Source organism: Triticum dicoccoides, chromosome 2B, assembly GCF_002162155.2.
Source record: "Triticum dicoccoides isolate Atlit2015 ecotype Zavitan chromosome 2B, WEW_v2.0, whole genome shotgun sequence".
Taxonomy (NCBI): Eukaryota; Viridiplantae; Streptophyta; class Magnoliopsida; order Poales; family Poaceae; genus Triticum; species Triticum dicoccoides.
In genome coordinates, this window is record NC_041383.1 from 79,311,353 (window position 1) to 79,322,167 (window position 10,815).

The following is a 10,815-nucleotide window of genomic DNA, read 5'->3' on the forward strand; positions in this document are numbered from 1 at the left end:
TATTCCACCTCGGTCATATCGTCGCGGAGTTTAGGCGAAGCCCTGCGCCGGTAGAGCATCATCATCGTCACCATGCCGTCGTGCTGACGGAACTCATCCCCGAAGCTTTGCTGGATTGGAGCCCGGGGATCTTCATCGAGCTGAACGTGTGCTGAACTCGGAGGTGCCGTACGTTCGGTACTTGGATCGGTCGGATCTTGAAGACGTACGACTACATCAACCGCGTTGTCGTAACGCTTCCGCTTATGGTCTACGAGGGTACGTGGACAACACTCTCCCCTCTCGTTGCTATGCCATCACCATGATCTTGCGGTACGTAGGAAATTTTTGAAATTACTACGTTCCCCAACATGTGGACCGTGTTAATTTGGGCTACGCTATGAATAGTGTTGGCTATAGATTTCTAGTAGTGAAATCTGAGGTACCTGACATGAAGGTCGGTACAATTATGGAGTCTATGGATGCTACATTCTTTGAGGACATTTTTCCCATGAGAGATGTATAAAGCACTTCTAGACAGGAATCTGAGGAGACTCCTGAGCCTGCCATTCCTATGGAATATTATGAACAAACACATGATGAAAATCCTGAGGAGGATGACGAGGAAACCCTTGGTAGGGGCAAGAGACAAAGGACTGCAAAGACCTTTGGTGATGATTTCTTCGTGTATCTCATGGATGATACTCCTACTTCTATTTCAGAAGCGTATGCCTCTCCAGAAGCTGACTACTGGAAGGATGCGGTCCGTAGCGAGATGGATTCCATCACGGCTAACGGGACATGGGAGATCACTGAGCGTCCCTATGGTTGCAAACCATTGGGATGTAAGTGGGTGTTCAAAAAGAAGCTTAGGCCCTATGGTACGATTGAAAAGTACAAGGCTAGGCTTGTGGCCAAGGGCTATGACCAAAAAGAAGAGGAAGATTTCTTCGATACTTATTCACCTCTGGCTAGACTAACCACCATTCGAGTATTACTCTTGTTGGCGACCTCGCACGGTCTTCTCGTCCACCAGATGGATGTTAAGATGGCTTTTCTGAATGGAGAGATAAACGAGGAAATCTACATGCAACAGCCAGATGGCTTTGTGATAGATGGTCAGGAAAGGAAGGTGTGTAGGTTGCTGAAATCTTTATATGGCCTGAAGCAAGCACCTAAGCAATGTCATGATAAGTTTAATACAACTCTGACATCTGTTGGCTTCGTTATTAATAAAGCTGACAAATGTGTATACTATCTCCATGGTGGGGGCGAAGGAGTCATACTGTGCTTGTATGTTGATGACATACTGATATTCAGAACCAACCTCAAAGTCATTGAGGAGGTTAAGTCGTTTCTGTCTCAGAACTTTGAGATGAAGGACCTTGGTGTGGCTGATGTTATCTTGAACATCAAGCTACTGAGAGATAACGAGGGTGGGATCACACTTCTGCAATCCCATTATGTTGAGAAGGTGTTGAGCCGTTTTGGATATTCGGACTGCAAACCATCTCAAACACCATATGATCCTAGTGTGTTGGTCCGAAAGTTCGAAGGCACAACTAAGGATCAACTGAGATACTCTCAAATCATTGGTTCACTCATGTACCTCGCAAGCGCAACGAGGCCTGACATCGCGTTTGCTGTGAGCAAACTGAGCCGGTTTGTTTCCAATCCGGGTGATGTACATTGGCATGCTATTGAGAGAGTTATGCGCTATCTGAAAGGTACTATGAACTACGGGCTTCACTATACCTGATACCCATCGGTACTTGAAGGGTATAGTAATGCGAATTGGATCTCTGATGCTGATGAGATGAAGGCTACAACTGGGTATATGTTTACTCTTGGAGGTGGCGCTGTTTCCTGGAAGTCTTGCAAGCAAACAATCTTAACGAGATCAACAATGGAAGCAGAATTAACAGCATTAGACACATCTGGTGTCGAAGCAGGATGGCTTCGTGATCTTTTGATGGACTTGCCATTGGTTGATGAACCGGTTCCGGCTATCCTTATGTACTGTGACAATCAGACTGTCATCACCAAGGTGAAGAGTTCAAAGGACAACATGAAGTCCAACAAACATATAAGAATGAGATTAAAAGCTGTCAGAAAATTAAGAAACTCTGGAGTGATAGCGTTGGAGTATGTCCATACGGCTAAGAATCTGGCAGATCCCTTTACAAAAGGGCTATCACGTGTTGTGATAGATAGTGCGTCGAGGGAGATGGGTATGAGACCCACATGAGTTGCCATGGTAGTAACCCAACCTATGTGATCAGAGATCCCGTGAAGTAGGACCTGGGAAAACAAGCCAGTGGTGAACCGAGGAGAGTAACTTTACTAACCCACTCCGTCGGAGATGCAATACTCTCAGAAACTGTATGGAAGAATGACTACTGTCTTAATGTGTTCCAAGGCTTATATGTATAAGCAAGATGCTATCTTACAGAGCGATCTTTGGAGGAACACACCTATATGAGCCTGACTGCTGGTCATAGTCTATGAGATTGGGGTGATCTCTAGCAAGCTCATGAACAGGCCAGGAGTGTGACTAATATGCTCCACCCGAGGGGTCGGCCTTCGGCAGCCTCGTATCAGTGAGACTTGTGGTGTGACGCCAAACTGACAATTCAAGACATAGTCCATTGTTCAGTTGTGAAGGAGTGTAACTACTTGGTCTAGGTGGAGCTCAACCTTAATCGGTCTCCACTGAGATGCTGGTATATCAAAACATCGTTTGGAACAAAGGACAAAGTGGGCCCTTGAGATCTGGTGGGGGATTGTTGAAATATGAGATGGGCCTAGAGCCCATATGACAATTTCAGATTTAGTCTCTAAGGGCCCATGTAGGTGGCATGACAAGGTGGTGAGAAGTTTAGTCCCACCATGCTAGTGGAAGGAGAGTTGGAGTGGTTTATAAGGGATTCTCTCCTTCATGCTATTGGAGCTTGAGAAGAAAAGAAGCCCTCGCGCACTCCTCCTCCTCCGCTCGCCTCGCCACGCCACGCCTCGTCATGACGCGCCGCACCACACGGCACCGCGGGTTGCGGGATTGAGCCGAGCCGAGCTCACTCCTATGCGCTTCTTTTTGCCAGTCAGGAACGGAGAGTCTTTGATAGGTAGGGCCACGATTTGAGACGTCGGATCATGGGCTACAGACTTGGACGTGGGTTCAGCCCATGTCTCTCCACGCACGGCCGCACATATATATGTGGGGCGCTGCCAACCCTAGCCGCCTCGAAATAGAACACATCTCCGTCTCCACGCCCATGTCGTTCCTTTGCTGCTGCTGCCGCCGGCGACTCCATTCCGTTCACCGCATACACGGTTGACGGGAGAGCAGGCCTCTGAAACCCTGCCTCTCCGGATCCTGTATAGGAGAGGGGCGATTAGGTTTTTGGATAGCGACTACGCGACTGCTCGCTTCTGTTCATCTACGTCCGCATCACCTTCGTCATCACCATGTCGACGGACGCCGACCGCGCCGCTGCTGAGAAGGCCGAGGCCGACAAGAAGGCCGCCAAGGATGCCGCGGCTGCTGCCACCGTTACCGCCGCTGCGTGGACGATTGGAGGGTATACATCGCTGATCCCTCTCGTGTTTCTTTCTGTTGTAGCAGTACTAGCGATATGCGTAGATGTTTCTACTATGTGCGTAGTACATGCTCTGTTAGATCGTAATTAGTGTGTTATCAATGTTGTTCATGTCATGCTAATGATTTATTCATGGATTAATTTAATCGAAAAACTGCCTATTTTCTCATCAGTATTTACTGCCTCCGTACTAAAGTTGACACTTGTATATCTACTCTCTCCATACTGAAGTTACTACACTTGTATACTCTCTCCGTACTGAAGTTACTACACTTGTTTTGGGGGACGGAGGAAGCTTTGCCGATGACCTTGCATAGTAGGCATAACATCACTCTAGTGTCTTCGTTTGGAGTATTATGAAGATTTACATTTGATTTTTCATAGTTTTTGCAATCATGTGTATTCAGTTACATAGTTATGTTTGCTATTCACGATCCTTTGCGATGGCCACTTGTGTTGTGTTGCAACGAATGATGGTCACGAGTGGTCGTTTGGCATCGCACTAGTGTTGCAATGGCGACGAGTGGTCCTTTGGCACCGCCACTTGTATTGTGTTGCTACGATGATGGTCACGAGCGGATAAGGTAGTCGCATGGTCTTAGTCCAAGACTATCCGACAGTAAGTCCGCTAGGTTCGTCGGTACAAACCTTGCCGTGTAGTGCTGAATCGGACCTGTGCAAGGTGGTTTGATGTATGGTGATCTCCAATTGTTGCGATAACTTTGCCAATGGCAAGGCTTGTAACATTCTCCTGCGTGTTTAGTCGTCAAATCGGATATGGCTTGTGGCCAACTATTTATCATGCCCTGCATGGGCGTAGTCCAGTTGTTACGGTGAGAACTTTGTTAGTGGTCATCTAATGTGGAGTTAGAGGCATTGGCATGTCGGTGATGGTAGTGATGTCTTCATAAAGATTTACATTTGATTTTTCATAGTTTTTGCAACCATGCATATTCGATTACATAGCTATGTTTGTTGCTCACAATCCTTTGCCTCCGCCGCTTGCGTTGTGTTGCAACAATTATGGTGAGGAGCAGTCCTTTGGCATTTGCCACTTGTGTTGTGTTGCGACAATGATGGTTATAAGCGGTCCTTTGGCATCACCACTTGTGTTATGTTGCAACAATTTTGGTGACAAGCGGATTAGGTAGTCGCATGGTCTTAGTCCAGGATTATCCGATATGTCAGCTAGGTTCTTTGGTGCAACTTCTGTGTAGTGGTGAATCAGACCTGTGCAAGGTGGTTCGGTGTATGGCGATCTCCCGTCATTACGGCGGCTTTGTCGATGGCAAGGCTTGCAACTTTCTCATGTGTCTTTATTCATCAAATCCGATATGCTTTGTGGCCAACTATTTAGCATGCACTGCATGGGCATAGTCCAGTCGTTATGGTGAGAACTTAGTTAAGAGGTCATCTAAGGTGATCTCAGAAGCACTAGCACAGGGGTGATTGTAATAACGTCTCCTTAATTTTTTCTTAAGATAGCTGACCAAGGTATGTTGTGTGGATTCCATCTTAAATACAAGATTTTCATCTACAAAATAAGTGGTATCTTTTTTATTGTGTTCAGCAGAGCCCATGCGCAACTTCGATCATCGACTCTATGCAGGGTTGCTTATCACTAGTACAAAAAAGAGCATGTGAAGCGGGCTTCAGAAGGCGGTTGTGACCCAAAAAAACAATGTCACTTGTAATAGCCCACCTGAGGCGGTTATTATTGCTATACGGAACACCGAAGGTAGTTAGAAATTCGAAACAGCCTGCAGGAAATATTGAAGGCGGTTGGTTATAAGAAATCGCCTCTAGTTTCTAAAAATTGCATGCGGTTTTGCTCTAGAAACCGCCTGCGCTTATTCAGTACCTCGCGCTCCAGCCTTTTCTTCTCTTCGGACACGAGTTGTTTGGCATAACCCGATCCACGACAGTCTACTAGAGCTCTTATGAACTGGTGGTGTTTTCCACCGGTCTGCGGCGCGCGGTGGAACACCCTCCCATCCGCCCCACGATGTGGTGGAAGATCGAGTCCAGCCATGCCATTGACCAAGGCCTCCACCATGGACCATCGATCACAGATCCGATAGGCAGTGCTATGTCGTCAATCAATATGGCTCGCCGGGACAAGAATGCTGCCACTGACCACCTCAACCGACGCCTCCCGTGGAAGAATCCGGCACAGTAAGCTCCCATTTTCCCCCGCAACAAGTTATAGATACTTAGTTATAAGTCCGAGCCAAGGTGAAACTATTAACCCAAATTTTGACTAAAGCATCGATTTCATAGTTATAGATAGACTTGCAGTGCAACTTACATTGATAGAAATAAAGTATCCTAGGTAACTAAAACTAACTAGCCTAACTAGTCGTGGCCATGGCCACAACAGCAACCGCACTTGGATTCCCCGGTGCTAGTGGTGTCGGGGTTAGTGAAGAACATGGCGATGCGGGACTCGGTGGCCTGGAAATGGGCCTCATCGTGCTTATCCCATGCGTAGGCGGCGTGGGGGCGGGTGCGGACGTGGGAGCATCGTCCTAAGGCACCCATATGTCACTGACGGGGGTGGGAACGGGGGCGGGCGGTCCCAAATCGTCGATCCCTTTCCACCTCCTGCCGCGCCAGCTCGTCCATTACTTCGCCCCTCTAGATCCAGTACGCCTCGAGGGGATCCACTAGATTGTTCTCCCCATCATCTTCAGAACTAAAGATGAGAAGGAGCACCTTCCGCTTCGGCATTGGAAGAGGGAATAGAGATGCTGACGTCTACACGTGCACAATGTCAAGCACAATTCGTAAGAATTATGTGCCAAGTTTATGTGTCAAACCCATAGAGAGCTTGTAGAAGATAACTAATTAACTACCAACCCCGCAACTATGCTTTCACATACGCAACTAAGCTCGCACCCAAACCGGAGTTTGAAAATAGTTTGCTCTTATTAGTTTCTAGGGAAAATGATAAAAAGGGAGTTTAACTAGGGAGAAATACTAGAACATATAAATATCCTAATGGAAGAAATAAACTATGGAGAAGTAATATGATGTTTTAGATAGCAAAGTGATGTCAAGTAGAAGGTTAGTAGAACCCAATGATGTGGACGACGACGCTCCTGCCCCCCGACGACCCGTGGCTAGCCCGTCGCCACTCGCTTACCCGTGGGACAAGCGTGACGAGGCTCATTTCCGGGCCATCTGAGCATGCATCACCGCTTTCCATGTGCCGCCGCCATGGTGGCCATGGTTGCAACTAGTTAGGCTAGTTAGTCTTAATTACTTACGCTAATTTTTTTTCTATCAATGTAAGTCATAGTGAGTCTATCTATAACTATGAATAGAAGTAGGTGGAATTGGGGGCAAGGTTCCATGTTTATATGAGTGTGGGTTGGGGAGGGGAGGGGGGGAGGGGGTGTTCGAAACGTTGGCGGGCTGACTATAGACGCACATCACGCTAGTCATACTGAGTAGTGTGTAGAAGTACGTCTCGGCCTCCGCTTCCCGTGTCTCTCGCGCGAGGCAATTAGGGATTTTGCGCCTCCCGTCGACACCACCACATATTGGCTTCGTCTTCCATGGACTTAGGCTATGGAGGCATGGTGCATCCCGTCCCTTATTGGCGGGAGGGCTCCTACTATGTTTTTTGGTGTTCTTTTGTGTTCGTTTATGGTTCATGTCCTGCTCAGAAAGACGAGATGGCCGCGGCTCCCTGAAGCTGGAATAAGATTCTTCCCTCCTAGCCTTCATACTGGTGGTGCGTCTAGCGGCATCAGGGGCGTGTGGAGGTGTGTCTCCGACGGATCTCGCTGGATTCGGTCAGAGTTTGTTTTTGGTGGATCCACTTGGATCTGGTCTTCGTTCGTCTATGCTCATGTACATTCATATTGGATCCTTCCGATCTACGCTTATTTTCGTCGGCAGCGGTTGTTGTTCTGGTGCGCTGGCTCTATTGGGACTTAGCACGATGACTTCCCGACAATCTACTATAACAAGGTTTGTCCGGCTCCGGTGAGTGAGGGGCGATGATGGCGGCGCACCTTCTGCTCGCGCCAGTGCTTGTAGTCGTTGGTAGGTGGTCTACGGAGCTAGATGTAAGTTTTACTTCTAGTGTTCTTTGTATTGCCTTTCACAAATGATGAATAGATCGAAAGTTTTTCCCCAAAAAAAAACCTAGGTAGTGTGCAATGTCATGACATAAATATTGTTGTTTTTGTGCATTATTGTTGTGAACAGGACCAGGGGATAACAGTTCTGACGAATGCAACCAAAGTTTGCACAGAGGCAATTGAAAAGCGCAAGGGGAAATTGGTGGTGAATGAAGCAGCTAGAGCTGTAAGTTCCTCGTTATCTGTGCTCAAGAAATAATCAGTGAAACCTGCTTAGATATCTGTAGGGCTTCCTGCAGATTTGATAAGCTGGGCTTCCTCGATTTTGAAACTGAAACCATCAGCTATACTCGGCCCCTCCCATGATTCTTGTCTATCATTTCCCCGTTTAGGCGCGCGACGGAGAAGCTGAAGCTAGCAGGCGAGGAGGAAGACTCTTGGATGGGTTTTTCAATGGCCTTTTTCAGTATTCTGACCCTTTGAACGAATTTTGTTACAAAATGAACTCGACGTGAAAGTATTTCACGATCTGACCCTTTTAGCAACGCCATAGCCCGCGGCGTTTCTACCCAATATAAAAACGCCGAGCTAGCCAGCGTTTTTGACCAAAGAAGAAACGTCGAAGTGGCTCGGCGTTTCCCACCAGGTAAGCAACGGCAAAGTTCATGGCGTTTGTCACCAAGTAAGAAACGCCATAAGGCTTGGCGTTTAGACCCTGGTTATGAAGCAGTTTTTTACGTTGGCATTTCTAAGAAGGCCGGAAACGTCGCCGACCTTGGCGTTTCTAGCCTGGCGTCTCTAGCGGCTGAGGAGAAAGACCCCGACGGGGCAGTGGGTGGGCTGGGTGCCAGTGAAGAAACGCCAAGCCCTATGGCGTTTCTTACCTGGTCTGCAACGCGAGCTACCTCGGCGTTTCTTATTTGGACAGGAACGCTAGCTAGCTCGGCGTTTTCATTTTGGGCAGAAACGCCACGAGCTATGATGTTGCTAAAAAAGTCAAATCGTGAAATACTTTCATGTCGAGTTCACTTTGTGACAAAGTTTGCTGAAAGGGTCAGAATAGTGATTTCGGCCCTTTTCAATGTTAGATATTGATCGGTTGTAGGCTACTCATATGTAGTCTTGCATATTGATTTGTTTCCTTAGATCGTTGATGCTGAATTTTACTGCTTCATCTGTTCATTTTTATAAGTCGTTTCAGACAACTTAAAATGAGATGTTTTACACATTGTTTAAAATGTCTTCAAGGTCTTATAAAAATAAACAGAGAGAGTAGTTGCGTTTTTGATACATGGATTTTCCTCGTGGTTGTGTTCTTGCTGACATTGAGCTTTACTTGCCCTGTTCTCTGAGGACTCGACGACGATTCATGCGCCCCGTCAGTACCTGGTGTGCAAGCATTCGCGGATTATTATCGTTCCTTCCGACAATTACCGCGTGCGTCGTCTGCCGATTGCACTACATGTTTGCTTTTAAAGGTCAGGCAGTGTACTGAAACTACGACTTGTGGTTCGTCGGCACTGCTTCATAGTGAGTTGACTATATAGGTACTAAACGATCCAAATGCCATAAGCACCAGTGGTCTAGTGGTAGAATAGTACCCTGCCACGGTACAGACCCGGGTTCGATTCCCGGCTGGTGCATCCCTATTTTTTTTCGCTGTCACTCCTCTTGCCTCGGGCCTGGCGTTTTTTTTTTTGCGGGTGACGTTTCTTTTTACCAGATGAAATGTTGCGCATTGCTTTCTTCTTTTGGGGCACAGGAATGCTGTACATACATGGCATGGAAGGCACTCCTCTCATTTATGCATGCTGCGAATATGGGATCAGCATGCAGACAAGATAAGGAGCAGCAGCTTAAAAACTGAGACGGGGTAGTACACTCGGACTCGGGGAGGGATACGCCGACGGCCAAGCGTGCAGCTAGCACCAAGCAAGCGCAGACAACAAGGAAGAAGCAGTGCTCCAACTGTATGACGTACGTACGTACGTATGTATGTACTGTACCTTGCTGCATTCATGACATGATGGATCGGCCATGGCGCGTCAGGTTCATTCGGGCACACCATTGGCACCCAGGCCGGTCTCTCCACAAGTGAAGGCTCGGTGTGGTAGTGTCACCGATCGTACTGTCATCTTAATCAATCTGTTTGAACTTATCGGGAGGCCGTGTCTTTTTCATTCAGACTGCATATGTGCCCACTTCATTCAGTCGCATTACTGGCCTGGCCGGTCCCTCTACACTGATCGTATATTGTCATCTTATTTTATTTGCTTGAGCTCATCGCGATGTTTGTTGAGGTATAAATGTATTGCCCAGTCTTTTCCATCAGCGGATCGGTTTTTGTTTGCATTGATTAGAGCTGCACTTCTATAATAATGTCGCGTCTTTTTTCCCGTTCTTGGGTGTACCTGCAGCAGCAGTAAGCTGATGTCTCACGCATCCATGGCCAAGCTGCCCGGGCTGTATCAAATGACCGATCGCAGTGGCTGCGCAAAAGAAATAATAAATAGAGTATGACATCTTTTTATAAGCCCCAAGGCGCGATCAAGCACTACGAAAATACAAAGCTCGTGCGTGCTGTGTGGAAAGATATTTGTTTGTTTCTAAACAAGATCAGAGCATATGCGGATAGACACCATATCGAAGGCAACATACCCGCACACACAAGCAGATTTTTTTTTTTTTGAGGAAGACACACAAGCAGATAACAGTGATGAAATCGGTTGAGTGCGCAAAAAGTGCAAGTCCCATGACCAAGCTACCCATGCATCCGTCAGGGCCCATGTAAGCAGTTTCCTTTGTTTTGCTCGTCAAGTTGCTCTTGGCGATGTATAGAGCATGGTGTTCGCTCTCTGTCCACCCAAATCCTCGCTCGGGCGTAGAGTACTACTCTATGAACCTCGCATGCAAGTTGCCGTCTCGTCGCGTCGCACAAGTTTCTTGGCCACACAGTGGGGTACATACTACCATACTTGGCTCGAAAACATAGATCTGGTCATCTGGACGCATGCTTTTGGTACGCATCGATGGATCACTTGATGCATCGGCCATCACATTACGATTACTGTTCAATCGGTTGAGTGTGCAAAAGGTGCAAGTCCCATGCATGCATCGACATAACGTCCATGCTCCGATGCTCGAGGAGC

At 47.4% G+C, this 10,815-nt stretch overlaps 1 non-coding gene across 1 annotated transcript; it reads left to right on the forward strand.

Annotated features, from left to right (window-relative positions):
* The first annotated feature begins 9,238 nt into the window (after window positions 1-9,238).
* TRNAG-GCC lies at window positions 9,239-9,309 on the forward strand. Its single transcript has one exon. It is a non-coding gene; the product is annotated as a tRNA-Gly (tRNA).
* The last annotated feature ends 1,506 nt before the right edge of the window (window positions 9,310-10,815 follow it).